Source organism: Oncorhynchus nerka, linkage group LG19, assembly GCF_034236695.1.
Source record: "Oncorhynchus nerka isolate Pitt River linkage group LG19, Oner_Uvic_2.0, whole genome shotgun sequence".
NCBI lineage: Eukaryota > Metazoa > Chordata > Actinopteri > Salmoniformes > Salmonidae > Oncorhynchus > Oncorhynchus nerka.
In genome coordinates this window covers 31,171,484-31,197,912 of record NC_088414.1, presented here as the reverse complement: position 1 = coordinate 31,197,912, position 26,429 = coordinate 31,171,484, and the positions used below count along the sequence as shown (strand labels likewise).

General features: G+C 42.0%; 1 long non-coding RNA gene across 1 annotated transcript; it reads right to left on the bottom strand.

Annotated features, from left to right (window-relative positions):
* Positions 1–1,135: 1,135 nt before the first annotated feature.
* LOC115147047 (uncharacterized) lies at positions 1,136–11,226 on the bottom strand. Its single transcript, XR_003866259.2, has 5 exons — positions 10,971–11,226; positions 8,469–8,558; positions 2,645–2,706; positions 2,075–2,124; positions 1,136–1,949 (listed from the first exon to the last, which is right to left on the bottom strand). It is a non-coding gene; the product is annotated as an uncharacterized LOC115147047 (long non-coding RNA).
* Positions 11,227–26,429: the final 15,203 nt, after the last annotated feature.

The window sequence follows — 26,429 nt, the reverse complement described above, 5'->3', positions numbered from 1 at the left end:
CAATCATTGATGAAACACAGTCTGGCTTTATGAGGAACATACATATTTCTAACAATATCAGACTAGTATTAGACATACTTGACTACTCAGACCTAATAACCGAGGATAGCTTCATATTATTTTTAGATTTTTATAAAGCATTTGGCACAGTAGCGCATCAGTTCCTCTTCCACTCCCTTGAGAAATTTGGCTTTGGGGATTTTTTCTGAAAGGCGATTAAGACTCTCTATACAAATGGTAACAGCTCTATCAAACTGAAACATGGCACCTTACCTAGATTTGTGTTAAAGAGAGGAATTAGGCAAGGTTGTCCGATCTCTCCATATCTGTTTTTATAAATCACCCAACTTCTTTCAAATTATTTAAATGATAGTTCTCTACAAGGTATTTCCATAGCTGGTAAAGAAATGATTATGAGCCAGCTGGCTGACGATACTACCATTTTTCTGAAAGACGCTAAAGACCAAATTCCCATATCGGTCAATGTGATAATCTTTTTCCAAAGCATCTGGTCTATATCTTAACATTAATAAATGTGAACTCATGGCTGTCAAAGATTGTGTGACACCTTCATATAATGGTATTTCAGTGAAAGAAGAACTTACATATTTCGGCATAACCATTACTAAGGATCAGAAGACTAGAAGCTTACTACATTTTAACCCTCTTATTAAAAAAACCCAGAAGAAGCTAAGTCAATGGCTACAGAGGGACTTATCTTTAAAAGGAAGAGTCCTAATAACCAAGGCTGAAGGTATCTCTAGGCTAACATATTGCGCATTACATTAGGAAAACTGTTATAATGAACACTTATGAGTAGGGTGGGCTGAATATTTCTGGACTTGACTACCTTAAATAATACTTTTAAGATCAATTGGATATAGCAATTTCTAAGAAGACCCACTTCTATGTGGAATTGTATTCCTCATCATGTCTTCTCTACATTTGGTGGCCTTAACATCATGTTGGTTTGCAATTATAATATTGACAAAGTTCCAGTGAAACTCTCTGCCTTTCATCGGCAGGTTCTTTTGTCATGGTCCTTAATTTATAAGCATAATTTTAAGCATAATATTAAGCATAATATTTCATTTAAATAATTTTATGTAATTAATTTCTTTATTCTTTTGGCCAAATTTCATATACACAAATGTAAATTTACAAACAAAACACCACATTTTCTTACCTTACAATTTTGAGACAATTAAATACTCTACTAACAAAAAAGCTGTTAGAATAATAAGTGTATGTACAGTGGGGAGAACAAGTATTTGATACATTGCCGATTTTGCAGGTTTTCCTACTTACAAAGCATGTAGAGGTCTGTAATTTTTTAATCATAGGTACACTTCAACTGTGAGAGACAGAATCTAAAACAAAAATCCAGAAATTCACATTGTATGATTTTTAAGTAATTAATTTGCATTTTAATGCATGACATAAGTATTTGATACATCAGAAAAGCAGAACTTAATATTTGGTACAGAAACTTTTGTTTGCAATTACAGAGATCATACGTTTCCTGTAGTTCTTGACCAGGTTTGCACACACTGCAGCAGGCATTTTGGCCCACTCCTCCATACAGACCTTCTCCAGATCCTTCAGGTTTCGGGGCTGTCGCTGGGTAATACGGACTTTCAGCAAAATCGGCAGTGTATCAAATACTTGTTCTCCCCACTGTATGTCCCTTAAGGTCCTTGTGTAATGTGATATTGTACCCCCTAGCCCCGCCCCTATCCCAATTGTCCTTTGTATATTATTTATGTATACTTGTGTTCCCCCATGTACTTTCTGTACTGATTTGTTGTCAATTAAAATTTAATAAATAAATAACTTACAATATTTGTTTTTTTAAATGCAATTTGTTGTATACCCTAATCATAGAAGCAGCTATCGATTACAGATGAAGAAGCTGGTGTCCTTCAGCCTCTTCACCTCTTCTGGGTCAGCTGCAGACAGATAAACATTACATTACACCTTTACATTGGGTTTTCTTCTGTGTACTTCAGGTCTGTGTTGTTTGTAAAGCATTTTGTTACATATACTTTGCACATCTTGTGTTAGCAACTCATACCTGAGCCCAGTCCCCGGACCACCGGCATGTTTCTGTCACCATTCAGACCCCTGAGGAGAAAGTCAGACAGGCACTGAGTGTTTAACACCGGACTATCAGTTCAGCTATAGAACAGAGAAGCTTAAAAACAAAAGAGAATCACGTTCAGATATCTGGTATCTTTTAGACTAGGAAAAGTATTCTCATCGATTCTCTTGCCACAATTCATTAAGAACACTGGCAACGTTTATTTTGTATTTAATGAAAGCAATGTTGCATCATTTATTACCTATGCATAGTCACTTGACCTCTACCTACATGTACAAATTACCTCAACTAACCTGTACTCCTGCACATTGACTCGGTACTGGTAGCCCCTGCATATAGCCTCGTTATTGTTATTTTATTGTGTTATTATTATTATTTTTGGTAAATATTTTCTTAACTCTATTTCTTGAACTACATTGTTGGTTAAGGGCTTGTAAGTAAGCATTTCACAGTAAAGTCTACACCTGGTGTATTCGTTGTATGTGACAAATCAAATCAAATGTGATTTGACCAAATTCCTACAATAATGTATCACTGACTTACAAGGTAGAGGGTTGAGAAGGTGCAGGTCCCACAGACTTGACGTCGTCACTGTGTTCAGGTAACTAGTGACAACATGAGAGTCACAGTCAGACAACAGCCAGACAACCAAACAACAGCCAGATATGAACTGAAGGTCTCTGAACTGTCACACTTTACTCACAGGAGGCTGATGTCTGATGGGAAATGTGGTCTATGACACAGACACTAAAGGGAATTTTCCAGAACATGTGTGCTCATTTCAGAGGAGTTAGCAGGATTACATGTCTGTTTATTTTTGAACCATTGCTATGGCTCTAATGTTTCCATGCCCTAATGTGAAACCAAACTAAAATGAGTGCAAGGCAAAAACATAACGGTGGCTAAATGCCAGAGGGGATGAATCATTAACATAAAGAGGAGTTACTATGTGTGTGACGTAAGGAGGAAAAATGTATAAGAAATGTGTGTCGAGGCTGTGTGTCGAGGCTGGAAAGTCAATTGTTTCCATGATTCAGCTCGGCTTGTCACTTGTTACTATTGTAATTGTAAGGCTCCAGTATATGAGAAATATTATTGACTGAATATTTCCACCACGTAAATGGCGAGCTTGCCAGGAGTGGTGAAAAGGGACCAGAGACGGTGAAAATCTGCAGCTGCGGAGAGCCTTCTTAGACAAACTGCACAAAAATACAAGTGGCCATTTGAAAAGACGGTAAGCCGAGTTCTTATCTATAGTAGTAGAGTTTTTATGTGGTTTGCCCTGTGAATCTGTCTCAGCAGTAAGGCACCAAGTGGGTCTCTCCAAATTTGACGAACCAAAGAAATATTGGGAGATTTTGAGTTCAATGAAATGCATGCAAAATAACGAGGGGATAAAAAGCTTTCAGGGATGCAATAGTGAAAATATAATATAGTAATTTATGTGTGACCAACTGCAGAGGGAGATTTATGTGCTTCATCTGTCTTGACTGGCTCAGTTGTGTGGGGTTATTCACTCATTTGTTCAGGCGGTTCATTTGATCAGTTTGTTAAGTCTGTTTGGGTTGTGACAGTGTTGTCTGATTCAAGCTGGACTTATTTGTTTAGACCTGTTTGAGTTTGCGCACAAAACGTAGCCCATTCATCTTATTCAGTCAGTCCAAGTCAGGTGTGTCATTCAATTCATCCAGCTCGCTCAGTTGCTCAGCTGGGGTGGGTGTTCAGTCTCGTTCAGGTTATTTGTCTGCCCTGTTGACTGTTCGATCTAGTTTGGAGTGACAACTGTCTATCTGCATGGTCGAATAAAATTAAGTAGAAATACTGTAATACCGCTTATTGTTGCGAGGAAGTGAATCGATCAGTGGGGACTGCCTGGATAGTTAAAAATTCCGTATAATATTGCCTTTTCTGTGTCGAGGAAGTGAATCAGAAAAGTGGGGTCGGGAAGTGAATCAGAAAAGTGCTGTAAAATCAAGAGAGAGCGACAAAGGCATGCAATGTGACAGTGACTTTTAACACTTCTATCTGAGTCCGTTGGGAAGATGACCTGTGAACGATATCTGAAAAAGTGCCAGGAGAAGGGGAAAAAATGGGAAAGTGGGTCTATACACTACAAACAGTTTAGACTAAGGATACATTGTGAAACTGATCTTTCATTACCAGGCCACTTACGACAGGAAAACAGGGACAAAGGGAGGTTGGAATAAGAATAGTTATTAACGACAATAAAAGGTACCATTTACAAATGTACATTCCAACCTGGGATGATATGTGCTAAGTTAAGAAGCATAAATTAAGGTTGTGATGGTAGAGGAGGGTTATATCTAGAGACTATGCATATTCTTACAGGAGATAGCTCATAGGAGAGGGAGGACAGTTGGCTAAGTAAAATATAGCGACAATTATAAGTTGAAAGCAGCACATAAGGAGGCAGAGATAACCAAGGGCATGGGCTGAATTCTGCAGATTGAGTATACATCAAGATACACCAGATGGGGGGTGTTGGGACAGCGTTGGTCTGGTCCAGACAAAGTACTCCTTACAGCACCTGCAGGGAAGCGGAGCTAAAGAGAGAGAGACTAGATTCCACTGAATACATACATGCATATGGGTTGCATCTAGGAGCTACTTTAACATCATAGTTGGGTTGGGTTAGCTGTTTTATTGGTTAATGCATCATATGAAATAGGAAATATGTTGGGGTAATTGTACTCTAAACAACATTTTGAAGGCATCAATGTGAGAGCATATACAGTGCTGAGTTACCTCAAGAGGATGTAGCATTGATTAAGGATACGCACTTGCCTATCAGGTGATGTGCCTATCAAGTGGCAATGAAGGAGATGGAGAACAAGGTGAAAATAACATGGCTTAAGAACACCTCTCAGAACCTGGGGCCGGAGAGGGGAAGACTGGGCGAAAGCATGAGGAGGCTTTTTAGGGCCTTCATTTTTGTGGAATCCAGCAGGAAAGAATCCTGGAGGCATAGAGTCAGTCTTGTGCTATCACTGTCTTAGGAACCAAGAGGAGAAAGTGGAGATGTGATGAGAGATGGAAATAAGATTGTGTATGACGTAATCATAGAACAGAGGCCATAATTCTCTGAGTTTGAAAACCTCACGGAAAGACCAGGTCCGAGTGTTCCGGAGGAAGTAGAACGAGCCAAGGCGAGAGGGTCCCTACGAAGTGGTCCTAGCAACACCAACAGCCATCCAGGTGAAAGGAAGCACTATGTGGTACCATCTAAACCACTATACCAGAGTTCCGGGAGGAGATCGGATGATACACCAGGCAGGACCATCGAGCCATTATACACCAGGCAAGCCCAGAGGAATAAGGACTGCTGATACACCAGGCAGGAGCCCAGAGGGAATGGAATGGAAGGCAGGAGCCCAGAGGGAATGGAAGGAGAGGATGCTGATACACCAGGCAGGAGCCCAGAGGGAATGGAAGGAGAGGATACTGATACACCAGGCAGGAGCCCAGAGGGAATGGAAGGAGAGGATGCTGATACACCAGGCAGGAGCCCAGAGGGAATGGAAGGAGAGGATGCTGATACACCAGGCAGGAGCCCAGAGGGAATGGAAGGACAGGATGCTGATACACCAGGCAGGAGCCCAGAGGGAATGGAAGGATGCTGACCAGGATGGAAGGAGAGGATGCTGATACACCAGGCAGGAGCCCAGAGGGAATGGAAGGAGAGGATGCTGATACACCAGGCAGGAGGAAATGGAAGGAGAAGTGGACCAAGGTGCAACTCCCAACAGACAACATACACTCTCTCCTGAATATCCAGAGTCCGGGCGATAAGGAGGAGTGACATGCCTGTTGCTCCTGATGACATACCTACTCTGGCAGATACCCCTGACGGAGAAACAACGACGAAGGAGAATGGGAAGGAAACTTTCCTACCAGGGACTTCTTAACAGACATTGGAAATTAGGACAGATTTATTCGATTTATTTCACCTTTATTTAACCGATGAGGTTAGTTGAAAACAAGTTCTCATTTGCAACTGCGACCTGGCCAAGATAAAGCATAGCAATTCGACACATACAACAACATGGAGTTACACATGGAATAAACAAAGCATAGTCAATAATACAGTAGAACAAAAGAAAACAAAAAGTCTATATACAGTGAGTGCAAATGAGGTAAGATAAGGGAGTTAAGGCAATAAATAGGCCATGGTGGCGGAGTAATTACAATATAGCAATTAAACACTGGAATGGTAGATGTGCAGAAGATGAATGTGCAAGTAGAGATACTAGGGTGCAAAGGAGCAAATTTCTGTTTGAAAAAGCTAGCCTTAGCTTTCCTAACTGCCTGTGTACATTTGTTCCTAACTTCCCTAAAAAGTTGCATATCACGGGGGCTATCACAGGATGTTTTTGTGCTGGTCAAGGGCAGACAGGTCTGGAGTGAACCAAGGAATATATCTATTCCTAGTTCTACATTTTTTGAATGGGGCATGCTTATTTAAGATGGTGAGGAAGGCACGTTTAAAGAATAGCCAGTCATCATCTACTGACGGGATGAGGTCAATGTCATTCCAGGATAACCCGGCCAGGTCGATTAGAAAGGCCTGCTCGCAGAAGTGTTTTAGGGAGCGTTTGACAGTGATGAAGGGTGGTCGTTTGGTCGCAGACCCATTACGGATGCAGGCAATGAGGCAGTGATCGCTGAGATCCTGATTGAAAACAGCAGAGGTGTATTTGGAGGGCGAGTTAGTTAGGATGATATCTATGAGGGTGCCCGTGTTTACGGATTTGGAGTTGTACCTGGTTGGTTCATTGATCATTGGTGTGAGATTGAGGGCATCAAGCTTGGATTGTAGGATGGCCGGGGTGTTAAAGCATGTCCCAGTTTAGGTCACCTAATAGCACGAGCTCAGAAGATAGATGAAGAACAGTAGGATGGCCTTGACAGCAACAAACCTAGAAGAAATTGTAAAAACACCTCCCACTAGCACTAGTACACCAACGAAGACAATGGCAAAATCACAGGAAAGAGGGTTGATGCAGAACATCTGGACATCTGTTACAAACTGGGAAAGCCACAATGAAGAAACTACCCCAGAATCAAGCATTGACCCATCATTTAGAAAAGCAACATAAAAATGTTTGGTATAAGTGGGCTCAGTGTGGCAGCAGAAAAACAAACATAGAATGGACAATTGTATACTGTGTAGCAAATCCCCCATGACAGGTACAGTAATAGTGCATAAACCTGCAACGTTTTGATGTTTGTGCAAATGGTGCAAACTAGATGATGTGAAACTTGGACATTTTCATCATGCTGACCGAATTTTCTGTGCCATGTGCAAAAAGGGGGACTGCCCCTTATGAATGTGTTTAGAGTATACACATAGTATAACAGAATATAACCATGTACTCAATGTAACAGTTGCTGAATGATAAATGATGTTAGACCTTCTGAATTTCTGTTTGCTTAGACATGTAAGTTGCATAGGGTTTTCCGGTACAAGAGTCCACGGAACATGCCCTTAATCCTCTAACAGGTTTTTTCACTTATGACCAAACCGTTGTTAGAGAGGAGTCTGAGGGAGGGCCATATGTTTATGAGGTTTAGTTCATTCTTTTGGATGTTTTTCCTATATTTTACATAACTGAAAACCTTGGGCAAGGATGAGAAATGCATGCACATGCTTTTACACTGTATGTTAAAGGATAATTGGCTTGAGGAGCAATCTTTTACTTCTTTCTAGCTATGTGAGGGGATATATTTGGTCCTGTCTCCCCAGTATGAATGAGAAGGTGAAGCAAAAGTTGATACGGATTAATTAAGGGTGGCAGGTTGTCTCCTTGGCAACATAGAAGGTGCTTCCCTTCTCACTTGTACTGGGACAAACTTTAAGGTGTGGGACTTATTAAGCCCCAGAGGAGGGATATTTTGTGGCCATTATATATTTCAGGGTAGTCAGCAAGATGAGTGCACTCTATATGTGGGTCTGGGTCATTAGACACCATTAGACATGCACCTGTCTGGGGAGTGGACATGGAATGTCAGTTGTTTTCATGATCCAGCTCGGCTTATATTACTATTGTAATAAAAGTATATTTGAACTAAAAGGCTCCGGTATTTGAGAAATATTATTGACTGAATATTTCCATGACAACACCTCTCCAGGATCACCTGAGGGGTTGTCTTCACACTGGACCGTGAACACATAATAAACATCATAAACTACAGTGTCAATGTGTCTGAAAACGGTTTCTAATCAGGACGAGTCACTGTTAATTTGCCAAAAATAAAGATGTTCCAGAGACATTCAGTGTGTGTGTGTGTGTGTGTGTGTGTGTGTGTGTGTGTGTGTGTGTGTATATGCATGTGTGTGTACACTCACAGGAAGAGGGGTGATGCTGGGAGGAGGGTTGGTCTCTCCAGAGAGGGGTTCTGGGACTGCCTGGTCAAGTTGATCATTTGAGTGTTCATTCTGTGAATTAGGTTATAATTTATTACATTGTAATAAGTAATCAAGACATGTTAATATGATTGAGAAGTAGAATAATAAAACAACATGCCATTAGCTAATAAACACATCTGTCCTACAACCACAATGCAATAAACACACCTGTCCTACAACCACGATCCAATAAAACATATGTCCTACAACCACGACGCAATAAAACATCTGTCCTACAACCACGATGCAATAAAACATCTGTCCTACAACCACGATGCAATAAAACATCTGTCCTACAACCACGATGCAATAAAACATCTGTCCTACAACCACGATGCAATAAAACATCTGTCCTACAACCACGATGCAATAAAACATCTGTCCTACAACCACGACGCAATAAAACATCTGTCCTACAACCACGATGCAATAAAACATCTGTCCTACAACCACGATGCAATAAAACATCTGTCCTACAACCGCAATGCAATAAAACATCTGTCCTACAACCACGATGCAATAAAACATCTGTCCTACAACCACGATGCAATAAAACATCTGTCCTACAACCACGATCCAATAAAACATCTGTCCTACAACCACGACGCAATAAAACATCTGTCCTACAACCACGATGCAATAAAACATCTGTCCTACAACCACGACGCAATAAAACATCTGTCCTACAACCACGATGCAATAAAACATCTGTCCTACAACCACGACGCAATAAAACATCTGTCCTACAACCCAATAAAACATCTGTCCTAAACCACGATGCAATAAAACATCTGTCCTACAACCACGATGCAATAAAACATCTGTCCTACAACCACGACCCAATAAAACATCTGTCCTACAACCACGACGCAATAAAACATCTGTCCTACAACCACGATGCAATAAAACATCTGTCCTACAACCACGATGCAATAAAACATCTGTCCTACAACCACGATGCAATAAAACATCTGTCCTACAACCACGACGCAATAAAACATCTGTCCTACAACCACGATGCAATAAAACATCTGTCCTACAACCACGACGCAATAAAACATCTGTCCTACAACCACGACGCAATAAAACATCTGTCCTACAACCACGACGCAATAAAACATCTGTCCTACAACCACGACGCAATAAAACATCTGTCCTACAACCACGACGCAATAAAACATCTGTCCTACAACCACGATGCAATAAAACATCTGTCCTACAACCACGATGCAATAAAACATCTGTCCTACAACCACGACGCAATAAAACATCTGTCCTACAACCACGATGCAATAAAACATCTCATGTCTGAAAAGGCAGTGGAATACAATACTGCTTCGCCTATAAAATAGCAGTATCTACCCTCAACACATTTTTTGGATGAAAAAATATGCTTATATTATCTTTATAAACTGCACCATTATAGGCTAAGGATGTCAGTCCCAGCTCTGGAGTTCAACAATGGTACCTGAAACACCAAATTCTCTTCACAAAAAAATACCAAAAGGCCAAATCTAAACACCTGTTAATGTTTCTAAAAGCTGTATTGTAATATACTGTAGTTGTGAATCACCACTTTTTGTCCCTCTTCGGTCTGCTGATCTGCTCGACACGTGGTGCTGCTGTGTCGTTAGCAGGCCTCATCCAAAACTTAAAACCTTCTAATCATTCAAATATTCAAAGGTATAACACAAGCAACAGATCATAAAGTACTGTAGCTTGGATGTCTGCTGACTAGCCATATAAACAAAACACATTCACATCATTCATCCGTAGTATCTGTTCCGTACTGTCCATGCTAAGCATGGTGGGGACCACGTGCAACCACATTCAGCGCCGCACATCAGACAAAGTTTAATGATATACTTCCAGTACACAACAAATACAATAGTAAACATTTAACAAATCATGATATTAGCTAATAAACTTACCCCCATGTTACAACAGGCAATCATGTTGAATACTGAATACTTTGACAGAGATACCCTTCCTGTGTCAACCTTGTGTAGTTTGGTAGATATTACCGGAAGAGTGTGTATCTTCCGGTAAAACTACAGTGATATACAGTACATACGAAATTATATCATCATGCATACATTGCCGTGTTAAAAATTTTACCCCCAAAACTTGATCCCACAAATTCTCAATAGAGAATCTCCATTAAAAGTGTTTTAGTTTTGGACTAGGCTTAATACGAGTCTGGAAAAACTGCCCCTCAAGTTTCGGGGTGGCAAGTAGCGTTGTGCCAGTAACTGAAAGGTTGCTAGATCGAATCCCTGAGCTGACAAGGTAAAAATCTGTCGTTCTGCCCCTGAACAAGGCAGAACCTACTGTTCCTAGGCCGTCTTTGTAAATAAGAATATGGTCTTAACTGACTTGCCTAGTTAAATAAAGGTTAAATAAAAATAAAAAAATATATTGAGTAAAACTGTCCCAACATACCTTGCTTTTTCTTCATGTGGACCTCTGGGGAGGTTGAACTGTAAAATAACTTTATCTGTTCCATGACTAGTTTGAGTTTGGTCTAGTGGTAGCATTGCATCCTGGATTCAGGATGTAATCCTAGTGGTAAGGGTTCAATCCCGGAGACTTCCACCTTCCTCTTTCCCCTTCATGTTTTCTCCTCTCCTTCATATCTGGTTGAAGATCAATAACATTACAAAATCTACCAAACGAGGTGCTCAAACTCAGAGGTTTTCCTACAAGTCTGAGTAACAACAGATCTGACGAGCACTATGGTTTCAACAATATGCAAATAAATGCTAAATCTATTCGACCTCAGATGCGTAGAGATTTTAGCAGTACTGCTACCAATGAAAGCACTGTTGCCATGTATATCTGTCTTGTGTATCTGTCATGGTGATCTCTTTTAATGTCTGATGTCTGTGTGTTGTGTTGTTCTATTTAACTGTTGTCTCCACCTCTGGACAGGTTGTCATTGTAAATAAGAATTAGTTCTTAATTGACTTCAACAAAACAAAGAATACAATGAAATCACTGTTTCTAAAAACATACGCAATAGAATATTATTTCTGTGGAATAAAGAGCCATACAGTTGTTTACTGCTGTTTTCTTTCCATTGGCTGTGAGGAAGAGGAAGAGAGGGAAGGGAGAGAGAGAGAAAAAAAAGAAAGGGAGAGAGAGGAAGGGGTGGGAGGGGAAGAAGGAATGGGAGTGAGAGGGGAGGGAGGAGCGGGTGGGAGATGAATTAGGTAGGGAGTGAGAGGGGGAGGGAGGAGGGGAGGGCAGGGAGAGAGAGAGGTGGGGAAGAAAGGGGAGAGAGAAAAAAGAAAGAGCTCAGCGTATTTACATATCATTTGAATATATTCCCTGCCTACGTACTGTAGTTATTGTTGTAGATGGGCATATATTTCTTACCATCTTACTGTTGGAGCTGGGCCTGTATTTCTTACCGTATTACTGTTGGAGCTGGGCCTGTATTTCTTACCATATTACTGTTGGAGCTGGGCCTGTATTTCTTACCATATTACTGTTGGAGCTGGGCTTGTATTTCTTACCATATTCCTGTTGGAGCTGGGCCTGTATTTCTTACCGTATTACTGTTGGAGCTGGGCCTGTATTTCTATTTCTAACCATATTACTGTTGGAGCTGGGCCTGTATTTCTTAACCATATTACTGTTGGAGCCCTGTATTACTGTTGGAGCTGTTGGAGCTGGGCCTGTATTTCTTAACCATATTACTGTTGGAGCTGGGCCTGTATTTCATTTGTTGGAGCTGGGCTGTATTTCTACCATATTACTGTTGGAGCTGGGCCTGTATTTTTTACCATATTACTGTTGGAGCTGGGCCTGTATTTCTAACCATATTACTGTTGGAGCTGGGCCTGTATTTCTAACTATTACTGTTGGAGCTGGGCTGTATTTCTTACTTACTGTTGGAGCTGGGCCTGTATTTCTTAACCATATTACTGTTGGAGCTGGGCCTGTATTTCTTACCATATTACTGTTGGAGCTGGGCCTGTATTTCTTACCATATTACTGGCTGGGCCTGTATTTCTTACCATATTACTGTTGGAGCTGGGCCTGTATTTCTTACCATATTACTGTTGGAGCTGGGCCTGTATTTCTAACCATATTACTGTTGGAGCTGGGCTTGTATTTCTTACCATATTACTGTTGGAGCTGGGCCTGTATTTCTGGGCCTGTAACCATATTACTGTTGGAGCTGGGCCTGTATTTCTAACCATATTACTGTTGTTGAGCTGGGCCTGTATTTCTAACCATATTACTGTTGGAGCTGGGCCTGTATTTCTTACCATATTACTGTTGGAGCTGGGCTAACTGTATGTTGGAGCTGGGCCTGTATTTCTACCATATTACTGTTGGAGCTGGGCCTGTATTTCTTACCATATTACTGTTGGAGCTGGGCTTGTATTTCTTACCATATTACTGTTGGAGCTGGGCCTGTATTTCTTACCATATTACTGTTGGAGCTGGGCCTGTATTTCTTACCATATTACTGTTGGAGCTGGGCCTGTATTTCTACCATATTACTGTTGGAGCTGGGCCTGTATTTCTAACCATATTACTGTTGGAGCTGGGCCTGTATTTCTTACCATATTACTGTTGGAGCTGGGCCTGTATTTCTGTTGTTGGAGCTGGGCCTGTATTTCTAACCATATTACTGTTGGAGCTGGGCCTGTATTTCTTACCATATTACTGTTGGAGCTGGGCCTGTATTTCTTACCATATTACTGTTGGAGCTGGGCCTGTATTTCTTACCATATTACTGTTGGAGCTGGGCCTGTATTTCTTACCATATTACTGTTGGAGTTGGGCCTGTATTTCTAACCGTATTACTGTTGGAGCTGGGCGTGTATTTCTAACCATATTACTGTTGGAGCTGGGCCTGTATTTCTTACCATATTACTGTTGGAGCTGGGCCTGTATTTCTTACCATATTACTGTTGGAGCTGGGCCTGTATTTCTAACCATATTACTGTTGGAGCTGGGCCTGTATTTCTTACCATATTACTGTTGGAGCTGGGCCTGTATTTCTTACCATATTACTGTTGGAGCTGGGCCTGTATTTCTTACCATATTACTGTTGGAGTTGGGCCTGTATTTCTAACCGTATTACTGTTGGAGCTGGGCTTGTATTTCTTACCATATTACTGTTGGAGCTGGGCCTGTATTTCTAACCATATTACTGTTGGAGCTGGGCCTGTATTTCTAACCATATTACTGTTGGAGCTGGGCCTGTATTTCTATTACTGTTGGAGCTGGGCCTGTTTCTTATTACTGTTGGAGCTGGGCCTGTATTTCTAACCGTATTACTGTTGGATTATTTCTGTTGGAGCTGGGCCTGTATTTCTTACCATATTACTGTTGGAGCTGGGCCTGTATTTCTTACCATATTACTGTTGGAGCTGGGCCTGTATTTCTAACCATATTACTGTTGGAGCTGGGCCTGTATTTCTTACCATATTACTGTTGGAGCTGGGCCTACTGTTGGAGCTGGGCCTGTATTTCTAACCATATTACTGTTGGAGCTGGGCCTGCATTTCTTACCGGACTGTTGGAGCTGGGCTGTATTTCTACCATATTACTGTTGGAGCTGGGCCTGTATTTCTAACCATATTACTGTTGGAGCTGGGCTTGTATTTCTTACCATATTACTGTTGGAGCTGGGCCTGTATTTCTTACCTGTTGGAGCTGGGCCTGTATTACTATTACTGTTGGAGCTGGGCCTGTATTTCTTACCATATTACTGTTGGAGCTGGGCCTGTATTTCTAACCATTCTGTATTTCTATTACTGTTGGAGCATATTACTGTTGGAGCTGGGCCTGTATTTCTAACCATATTACTGTTGGAGCTGGGCCTGTATTTCTTACCATATTACTGTTGGAGCTATTTCTTACTGTTGGAGCTGGGCCTGTATTTCTAACCGTATTACTGTTGGAGCTGGGCCTGTATTTCTAACCATATTACTGTTGGAGCTGGGCCTGTATTTCTTACCATATTACTGTTGGAGCTGGGCCTGTATTTCTTACCATATTACTGTTGGAGCTGGGCCTGTATTTCTTACCATATTACTGTTGGAGCTGGGCCTGTATTTCTAACCATATTACTGTTGGAGCTGGGCCTGTATTTCTAACCGTATTACTGTTGGAGCTGGGCCTGTATTTCTAACCATATTACTGTTGGAGCTGGGCCTGTATTTCTATATTACTGTTGGAGCTGGGCATTTCTAACCATATTACTGTTGGAGCTGGGCCTGTATTTCTTACCATATTACTGTTGGAGCTGGGCCTGTATTTCTTACCATATTACTGTTGGAGCTGGGCCTGTATTTCTAACCATATTACTGTTGGAGCTGGGCCTGTATTTCTTACCATATTACTGTTGGAGCTGGGCCTGTATTTCTAACCATATTACTGTTGGAGTTGGGCCTGTATTTCTAACCATATTACTGTTGGAGCTGGGCTTGTATTTCTTACCATATTACTGTTGGAGCTGGGCCTGTATTTCTAACCATATTACTGTTGGAGCTGGGCCTGTATTTCTAACCATATTACTGTTGGAGCTGGGCCTGTATTTCTAACCATATTACTGTTGGAGCTGGGCTGTATTTCTACCATGGAGCTGGGCCTGTATTTCTAACCATATTACTGTTGGAGCTGGGCCTGTATTTCTAACCATATTACTGTTGGAGCTGGGCCTGTATTTCTAACCATATTACTGTTGGAGCTGGGCTTGTATTTCTTACCATATTACTGTTGGAGCTGGGCCTGTATTTCTAACCATATTACTGTTGGAGCTGGGCCTGTATTTCTTACCGTATTACTGTTGGAGCTGGGCCTGTATTTCTTACCATATTACTGTTGGAGCTGGGCTTGTATTTCTTACCATATTACTGTTGGAGCTGGGCCTGCATTTCTTACCGTATTACTGTTGGAGCTGGGCTTGTATTTCTTACCATATTACTGTTGGAGCTGGGCCTGTATTTCTTAACCTATTACTGTTGGAGCTGGGCCTGTATTTCTAACCATATTACTGTTGGAGCTGGGCCTGTATTTCTTACCATATTACTGTTGGAGCTGGGCCTGTATTTCTAACCATATTACTGTTGGAGCTGGGCCTGTATTTCTTACCATATTACTGTTGGAGCTGGGCCTGTATTTCTTACCATATTACTGTTGGAGCTGGGCCTGTATTTCTTACCATATTACTGTTGGAGCTGGGCCTGTATTTCTAACCATATTACTGTTGGAGCTGGGCCTGTATTTCTTACCGTATTACTGTTGGAGCTGGGCTTGTATTTCTTACCATATTACTGTTGGAGCTGGGCCTGTATTTCTTAACGTATTACTGTTGGAGCTGGGCCTGTATTTCTAACCATATTACTGTTGGAGCTGGGCCTGTATTTCTTACCGTATTACTGTTGGAGCTGGGCCTGTATTTCTAACCATATTACTGTTGGAGCTGGGCCTGTATTTCTTACCGTATTACTGTTGGAGCTGGGCCTGTATTTCTGGGCTTGTATTTCTTACCGTATTACTGTTGGAGCTGTTGGAGCTGGGCTGTATTTCTTACCGTATTACTGTTGGAGCTGGGCCTGTATTTCTTACCATATTACTGTTGGAGTTGGGCCTGTATTTCTAACCGTATTACTGTTGGAGCTGGGCATGTATTTCTAACCATATTACTGTTGGATCTGGGCTTGTATTTCTTACCATATTACTGTTGGAGCTGGGCCTGTATTTCTTACCATATTACTGTTGGAGCTGGGCCTGTATTTCTTACCATATTACTGTTGGAGCTGGGCCTGTATTTCTAACCATATTACTGTTGGAGCTGGGCCTGTATTTCTAACCGTAAGCCCTGTATATTACTGTTGGAGCTGGGCCTGTATTTCTTACCATATTACTGTTGGAGCTGGGCCTGTATTTCTAACCATATTACTGTTGGAGCTGGGCCTGTATTTCTAACCATATTACTGTTGGAGCTTGTATTTCTTTGGACCATAGCTGCTGGGCCTGTATTTCTTACCATATTACTGTTGGAGCTGGGCCTGTATTTCTTAACCATTTACTGTTGGAGCTGGGCCTGTATTTCTAACCATATTACTGTTGGAGCTGGGCCTGTATTTCTTACCATATTACTGTTGGAGCTGGGCCTGTATTTCTAACCATATTACTGTTGGAGCTGGGCCTGTATTTCTTACCATATTACTGTTGGAGCTGGGCCTGTATTTCTTACCATATTACTGTTGGAGTTGGGCCTGTATTTCTAACCGGTTGGAGCTGGGCTGTATTTCTAACCATATTACTGTTGGAGCTGGGCCTGTATTTCTTACCATATTACTGTTGGAGCTGGGCCTGTATTTCTACCATATTACTGTTGGAGCTGGGCCTGTATTTCTAACCATATTACTGTTGGAGCTGGGCCTGTATTTCTAACCATATTACTGTTGGAGCTGGGCCTGTATTTCTAACCATATTACTGTTGGAGCTGGGCCTGTATTTCTTACCATATTACTGTTGGAGCTGGGCCTGTATTTCTAACCATATTACTGTTGGAGCTGGGCCTGTATTTCTACCATATTACTGTTGGACTGGGCATTTCTTATTACTGTTGGAGCTGGGCTTGTATTTCTTACCATATTACTGTTGGAGCTGGGCCTGTATTTCTAACCATATTACTGTTGGAGCTGGGCTTGTATTTCTTACCATATATATTACTGTTGGAGCTGGGCCTGTATTTCTAACCATATTACTGTTGGAGCTGGGCCTGTATTTCTTACCATATTACTGTTGGAGCTGTTGGAGCTGTTGGCTGGGCCTGTATTTCTTACCATATTACTGTTGGAGCTGGGCCTGTATTTCTAACCATATTACTGTTGGAGCTGGGCCTGTATTTCTAACCATATTACTGTTGGAGCTGGGCATGTATTTCTAACCATATTACTGTTGGAGCTGGGCCTGTATTTCTTACCATATTACTGTTGGAGCTGGGCCTGTATTTCTTACCATATTACTGTTGGAGCTGGGCCTGTATTTCTAACCATATTACTGTTGGAGCTGGGCCTGTATTTCTAACCATATTACTGTTGGAGCTGGGCCTGTATTTCTAACCGTATTACTGTTGGAGCTGGGCTTGTATTTCTACCATATTACTGTTGGAGCTGGGCCTGTATTTATTTCTTACCATATTACTGTTGGAGCTGGGCCTGTATTTCTACCATATTACTGTTGGAGCTGGGCCTGTATTTCTTACCGTATTACTGTTGGAGCTGGGCTTGTATTTCTTACCATATTACTGTTGGAGCTGGGCCTGTATTTCTTAACCACTGTTGGAGCTGGGCCTGTATTTCTAACCATATTACTGTTGGAGCTGGGCCTGTATTTCTTACCATATTACTGTTGGAGCTGGGCCTGTATTTCTAACCATATTACTGTTGGAGCTGGGCCTGTATTTCTTACCGTATTACTGTTGGAGCTGGGCCTGTATTTCTAACCATATTACTGTTGGAGCTGGGCCTGTATTTCTTACCGTATTACTGTTGGAGCTGGGACTGTATTTCTTACCGTATTACTGTTGGAGCTGGGCTTGTATTTCTTACCGTATTACTGTTGGAGCTGGGCCTGTATTTCTTACCATATTACTGTTGGAGTTGGGCCTGTATTTCTAACCGTATTACTGTTGGAGCTGGGCATGTATTTCTAACCATATTACTGTTGGATCTGGGCTTGTATTTCTTACCATATTACTGTTGGAGCTGGGCCTGTATTTCTTACCATATTACTGTTGGAGCTGGGCCTGTATTACTGTTGGAGCTGGGCCTGTATTTCTAACCATATTACTGTTGGAGCTGGGCCTGTATTTCTAACCATATTACTGTTGGAGTTGGGCCTGTATTTCTAACCGTATTACTGTTGGAGCTGGGCTTGTATTTCTTACCGTATTACTGTTGGAGCTGGGCCTGTATTTCTTACCATATTACTGTTGGAGCTGGGCCTGTATTTCTAACCGTATTACTGTTTGAGCTGGGCCTGTATTTCTAACCATATTACTGTTGGAGCTGGGCCTGTATTTCTTACCTGTTGTATTACTGTTGGAGCTGGGCCTTGTATTTCTTACCATATTACTGTTGGAGCTGGGCCTGTATTTCTTACCATATTACTGTTGGAGCTGGGCCTGTATTTCTAACCATATTACTGTTGGAGCTGGGCCTGTATTTCTTACCGTATTACTGTTGGAGCTGGGCCTGTATTTCTTACCATATTACTGTTGGAGCTGGGCCTGTATTTCTTACCGTTGGAGCTGGGCCTGTATTTCTTACCATATTACTGTTGGAGCTGGGCATGTATTTCTAACCATATTACTGTTGGATCTGGGCTTGTATTTCTTACCATATTACTGTTGGAGCTGGGCCTGTATTTCTTACCATATTACTGTTGGAGCTGGGCCTGTATTTCTAACCATATTACTGTTGGAGCTGGGCCTGTATTTCTAACCATATTACTGTTGGAGTTGGGCCTGTATTTCTAACCGTATTACTGTTGGAGCTGGGCTTGTATTTCTAACCATATTACTGTTGGAGCTGGGCCTGTATTTCTTACCATATTACTGTTGGAGCTGGGCTGTTGGAGCTGGGCCTGTATTTCTAACCATATTACTGTTGGAGCTGGGCCCATATTACTGTTGGAGCTGGGCTATTTCTTACCATATTACTGTTGGAGCTGGGCCTGTATTTCTAACCATATTACTGTTGGAGCTGGGCCTGTATTTCTAACCGTATTACTGTTGGAGCTGGGCCTGTATTTCTAACCATATTACTGTTGGAGCTGGGCCTGTATTTCTAACCATATTACTGTTGGAGCTGGGCCTGTATTTCTAACCATATTACTGTTGGAGCTGGGCCTGTATTTCTTACCGTATTACTGTTGGAGCTGGGCCTGTATTTCTTAACGTATTACTGTTGGAGCTGGGCCTGTATTTCTAACCATATTACTGTTGGAGCTGGGCCTGTATTTTTTACCATATTACTGTTGGAGCTGGGCCTGTATTTCTTACCGTATTACTGTTGGAGCTGGGCCTGCATTTCTTACCGTATTACTGTTGGAGCTGGGCCTGTATTTCTTACCATATTACTGTTGGAGCTGGGCCTGTATTTCTACCATATTACTGTTGGAGCTGGGCCTGTATTTCTAACCATATTACTGTTGGAGCTGGGCTGTATTTCTTACCATATTACTGTTGGAGCTGGGCCTGTATTTCTAACCATATTACTGTTGGAGCTGGGCCTGTATTTCTAACCATATTACTGTTGGAGCTGGGCCTGTATTTCTTAACCTGGGCCTGTATTACTGTTGGAGCTGGGCCTGTATTTCTTACCATATTACTGTTGGAGCTGGGCCTGTATTTCTTAACCATATTACTGTTGGAGCTGGGCCTGTATTTCTAACCATATTACTGTTGGAGCTGGGCCTGTATTTCTTTACCTGGTATTACTGTTGGAGCTGGGCCTGTATTTCTAACCATATTACTGTTGGAGCTGGGCCTGTATTTCTAACCATATTACTGTTGGAGCTGGGCCTGTATTTCTTACCATATTACTGTTGGAGCTGGGCCTGTATTTCTTACCATATTACTGTTGGAGCTGGGCCTGTATTTCTTACCGTATTACTGTTGGAGCTGGGCCTGTATTTCTTAACCATATTACTTGGGCCTGTATTTCTGTTGGAGCTGGGCCTGTATTTCTAACCATATTACTGTTGGAGCTGGGCCTGTATTTCTTACCATATTACTGTTGGAGCTGGGCCTGTATTTCTTACCATATTACTGTTGGAGCTGGGCTGTGTATTTCTTACCATATTTACTGTTGGAGCTGGGCCTGTATTTCTACCATATTACTGTTGGAGTTGGGCCTGTATTTCTAACCATATTACTGTTGGAGCTGGGCCTGTATTTCTAACCATATTACTGTTGGATCTGGGCTTGTATTTCTTACCATATTACTGTTGGAGCTGGGCCTGTATTTCTTACCATATTACTGTTGGAGCTGGGCCTGTATTTCTAACCATATTACTGTTGGAGCTGGGCCTGTATTTCTAACCATATTACTGTTGGAGTTGGGCCTTTATTTCTAACCGTATTACTGTTGGAGCTGGGCTTGTATTTCTTACCGTATTACTGTTGGAGCTGGGCCTGTATTTCTTACCATATTACTGTTGGAGCTGGGCCTGTATTTCTAACCGTATTACTGTTTGAGCTGGGCCTGTATTTCTAACCATATTACTGTTGGAGCTGGGCCTGTATTTCTTACCATATTACTGTTGGAGCTGGGCCTGTATTTCTTACCATATTACTGTTGGAGCTGGGCCTGTATTTCTTAACGTATTACTGTTGGAGCTGGGCCTGTATTTCTAACCATATTACTGTTGGAGCTGGGCCTGTATTTCTTACCGTATTACTGTTGGAGCTGGGCCTGTATTTCTAACCATATTACTGTTGGAGCTGGGCCTGTATTTCTTACCGTATTACTGTTGGAGCTGGGCCTGTATTTCTTACCATATTACTGTTGGAGTTGGGCCTGTATTTCTAACCATATTACTGTTGGAGCTGGGCCTGTATTTCTAACCATATTACTGTTGGAGCTGGGCCTGTATTTCTTACCATATTACTGTTGGAGCTGGGCCTGTATTTGTTGGAGCTGGGCCTGTATTTCTAACCATATTACTGTTGGAGCTGGGCCTGTATTTCTAACCATATTACTGTTGGAGCTGGGCCTGTATTTCTAACCATATTACTGTTGGAGCTGGGCCTGTATTTCTTACCATATTACTGTTGGAGCTGGGCCTGTATTTCTAACCATATTACTGTTGGAGCTGGGCCTGTATTTCTAACCATATTACTGTTGGAGCTGGGCCTTTTTCTTACCATATTACTGTTGGAGCTGGGCCTGTATTTCTTACCATATTACTGTTGGAGCTGGGCCTGTATTTCTATTTAACTTACTGTTGGAGCTGGGCCTGTATTTCTAACCGTATTACTGTTGGAGCTGGGCCTGTATTTCTAACCATATTACTGTTGGAGCTGGGCCTGTATTTCTAACCATATTACTGTTGTTGGAGCTGGGCCTGTATTTCTAACCATATTACTGTTGGAGCTGGGCCTGTATTTCTTACCATATTACTGTTGGAGCTGGGCCTGTATTTCTTACCATATTACTGTTGGAGCTGGGCCTGTATTTCTTACCATATTACTGTTGGAGCTGGGCCTGTATTTCTAACCATATTACTGTTGGAGCTGGGCCTGTATTTCTAACCATATTACTGTTGGAGCTGGGCCTGTATTTCTAACCGTATTACTGTTGGAGCTGGGCCTGTATTTGTTGGAGCTGGGCCTGTATTTCTTACCATATTACTGTTGGAGCTGGGCCTGTATTTCTAACCATATTACTGTTGGAGCTGGGCCTGTATTTCTTACCGTATTACTGTTGGAGCTGGGCCTGTATTTCTTACCATATTACTGTTGGAGCTGGGCTTGTATTTCTTACCATATTACTGTTGGAGCTGGGCCTGTATTTCTATACTGTTGGAGCTGGGCCTGTATTTCTAACCATATTACTGTTGGAGCTGGGCCTGTATTTCTTACCGTATTACTGTTGGAGCTGGGCCTGTATTTCTAACCATATTACTGTTGGAGCTGGGCCTGTATTTCTTACCGTATTACTGTTGGAGCTGGGCCTGTATTTCTTTACTGTTGGAGCTGGGCCTGTATTTCTAACCGTATTACTGTTGGAGCTGGGCCTGTATTTCTAACCATATTACTGTTGGAGCTGGGCCTGTATTTCTTACTGTTGGAGCTGGGCCTGTATTTCTTACCATATTACTGTTGGAGCTGGGCCTGTATTTCTAACCATATTACTGTTGGAGCTGGGCCTGTATTTCTAACCATATTACTGTTGGAGCTGGGCCTGTATTTCTAACCATATTACTGTTGGAGCTGGGCCTGTATTTCTAACCATATTACTGTTGGAGCTGGGCCTGTATTTCTACCATATTACTGTTGGAGCTGGGCCTGTATTTCTAACCATATTACTGTTGGAGCTGGGCCTGTATTTCTAACCATATTACTGTTGGAGCTGGGCCTGTATTTCTAACCATATTACTGTTGGAGCTGGGCTTGTATTTCTTACCATATTACTGTTGGAGCTGGGCCTGTATTTCTAACCATATTACTGTTGGAGCTGGGCCTGTATTTCTAACCATATTACTGTTTGAGCTGGGCATGTATTTCTAACCATATTACTGTTGGAGCTGGGCCTGTATTTCTTAACCATATTACTGTCGGAGCTGGGACTGTATTTCTTACCATATTACTGTTGGAGCTGGGCCTGTATTTTTTACCATATTACTGTTGGAGCTGGGCCTGTATTTCTTAACCATATTACTGTTGGAGCTGGGCCTGTATTTCTTACCATATTACTGTTGGAGCTGGGCCTGTATTTCTTACCATTACTAGCTGGGCCTGCATTTCTTACCATTACTGTTGGAGCTGGGCCTGTATTTCTTACCATATTACTGTTGGAGTTGGGCCTGTATTTCTAACCGTATTACTGTTGGAGCTGGGCCTGTATTTCTAACCATATTACTGTTGGAGCTGGGCCTGTATTTCTTACCATATTACTGTTGGAGCTGGGCCTGTATTTCTTACCATATTACTGTTGGAGCTGGGCCTGTATTTCTGTTGGAGCTGGGCCTGTATTTCTTACCATATTACTGTTGGAGCTGGGCCTGTATTTCTTACCATATTACTGTTGGAGCTGGGCCTGTATTTCTAACCATATTACTGTTGGAGCATATTACTGTTGGAGCTGGGCCTGTATTTCTTACCTGTTGGAGCTGGGCCTGTATTTCTACTGTTGGAGCTGGGCCTGTATTTCTAACCGTATTACTGTTGGAGCTGGACCTGTATTTCTAACCATATTACCGTTGGAGCTGGGCCTGTATTTCTAACCATATTACTGTTGGAGCTGGGCCTGTATTTCTTACCATATTACTGTTGGAGCTGGGCCTGTATTTCTTACCATATTACTGTTGGAGCTGGGCCTGTATTTCTTACCATATTACTGTTGGAGTTGGGCCTGTATTTCTAACCGTATTACTGTTGGAGCTGGGCATGTATTTCTAACCATATTACTGTTGGAGCTGGGCTTGTATTTCTTACCATATTACTGTTGGAGCTGGGCCTGTATTTCTTACCATATTACTGTTGGAGCTGGGCCTGTATTTCTTACCATATTACTGTTGGAGCTTGTATTTCTAACCATATTACTGTTGGAGCTGGACCTGTATTTCTAACCATATTACCGTTGGAGCTGGGCCTGTATTTCTAACCATATTACTGTTGGAGCTGGGCCTGTATTTCTTACCATATTACTGTTGGAGCTGGGCCTGTATTTCTTACCATATTACTGTTGGAGCTGGGCCTGTATTTCTAACCATATTACTGTTGGAGCTGGGCCTGTATTTCTAACCATATTACTGTTGGAGCTGGGCCTGTTTCTTACCATATTACTGTTGGAGCTGGCATTTCTTACCATATTACTGTTGGAGCTGGGCCTGTATTTCTTACCGTATTACTGTTGGAGCTGGGCCTGTATTTCTAACCATATTACTGTTGGAGCTGGGCCTGTATTTCTTACCATATTACTGTTGGAGCTGGGCCTGTATTTCTAACCATATTACTGTTGGAGCTGGGCCTGTATTTCTTACCATATTACTGTTGGAGCTGGGCCTGTATTTCTAACCATATTACTGTTGGAGCTGGGCTGGGCTTGTATTTCTTACCATATTACTGTTGGAGCTGGGCCTGTATTTCTTACCATATTACTGTTGGAGCTGGGCCTGTATTTCTAACCATATTACTGTTGGAGCTGGGCCTGTATTTCTAACCATATTACTGTTGGAGCTGGGCCTGTATTTCTAACCATATTACTGTTGGAGCTGGGCCTGTATTTCTACCATATTACTGTTGGAGCTGGGCCTGTATTTCTTACCATATTACTGTTGGAGCTGGGCCTGTATTTCTAACCATATTACTGTTTACTGAGCTGGGCCTGTATTTCTAACCATATTACTGTTGGAGCTGGGCTTGTATTTCTTACCATATTACTGTTGGAGCTGGGCCTGTATTTCCGTATTACTGTTGGAGCTGGGCCTGTATTTCTAACCATATTACTGTTGGAGCTGGACCTGTATTTCTAACCATATTACTGTTGGAGCTGGGCCTGTATTTCTAACCATATTACTGTTGGAGCTGGGCCTTGTATTTCTAACCATATTACTGTTGGAGCTGGGCCTGTATTTCTTAACCATATTACTGTTGGAGCTGGGCCTGTATTTCTAACCATATTACTGTTGGAGCTGGGCCTGTATTTTTACCATATTACTGTTGGAGCTGGGCCTGTATTTCTTACCATATTACTGTTGGAGCTGGGCCTGTATTTCTTACCATATTACTGTTGGAGCTGGGCCTGTATTTCTTACCATATTACTGTTGGAGCTGGGCCTGTATTTCTAACCATATTACTGTTGGAGCTGGGCTTGTATTTTACTGTTGGAGCTATTTCTACCATATTACTGTTGGAGCTGGGCCTGTATTTCTAACCATATTACTGTTGGAGCTGGGCGTGTATTTCTTACCATATTACTGTTGGAGCTGGGCCTGTATTTCTTACCATATTACTGTTGGAGCTGGGCCTGTATTTCTTACCATATTACTGTTGGAGCTGGGCCTGTATTTCTAACCATATTACTGTTGGAGCTGGGCCTGTATTTCTAACCATATTACTGTTGGAGCTGGGCCTGTATTTCTTACCATATTACTGTTGGAGCTGGGCCTGTATTTCTAACTGTTGGAGCGTATTACTGTTGGAGCTGGGCCTGTATTTCTAACCATATTACTGTTGGAGCTGGGCCTGTATTTCTATTACCATATTACTGTTGGAGCTGGGCCTGTATTTCTTACCATATTACTGTTGGAGCTGGGCCTGTATTTCTAACCATATTACTGTTGGAGCTGGGCCTGTATTTCTTACCATATTACTGTTGGAGCTGGGCCTGTATTTCTAACCATATTACTGTTGGAGCTGGGCCTGTATTTCTCTATTACTGTTGGAGCTGGGCCTGTATTTCTTACCATATTACTGTTGGAGCTGGGCCTGTATTTCTAACCATATTACTGTTGGAGCTGGGCCTGTATTTCTAACCATATTACTGTTGGGGCCTGTATTTCTTACCATATTACTGTTGGAGCTGGGCTGTATTTCTTACCATATTACTGTTGGATATTTCTTACTGTTGGAGCTGGGCCTGTATTTCTAACCATATTACTGTTGGAGCTGGGCTGGGCCTGTATTTCTAACCATATTACTGTTGGAGCTGGGCTTGTATTTCTTACCATATTACTGTTGGAGCTGGGCCTGTATTTCTTACCATATTACTGTTGGAGCTGGGCCTGTATTTCTTACCATATTACTGTTGGAGCTGGGCCTGTATTTCTAACCATATTACTGTTGGAGTTGGGCCTGTATTTCTAACCGTATTACTGTTGGAGCTGGGCTTGTATTTCTTAGCTGCTGGGCCTGTATTTCTTACCATATTACTGTTGGAGCTGGGCCTGTATTTCTAACCATATTACTGTTGGAGCTGGGCCTGTATTTCTAACCATATTACTGTTGGAGCTGGGCCTGTATTTCTAACCATATTACTGTTGGAGCTGGGCCTGTATTTCTTACCGTATTACTGTTGGAGCTGGGCCTGTATTTCTTAACGTATTACTGTTGGAGCTGGGCCTGTATTTCTAACCATATTACTGTTGGAGCTGGGCCTGTATTTCTTACCATATTACTGTTGGAGCTGGGCCTG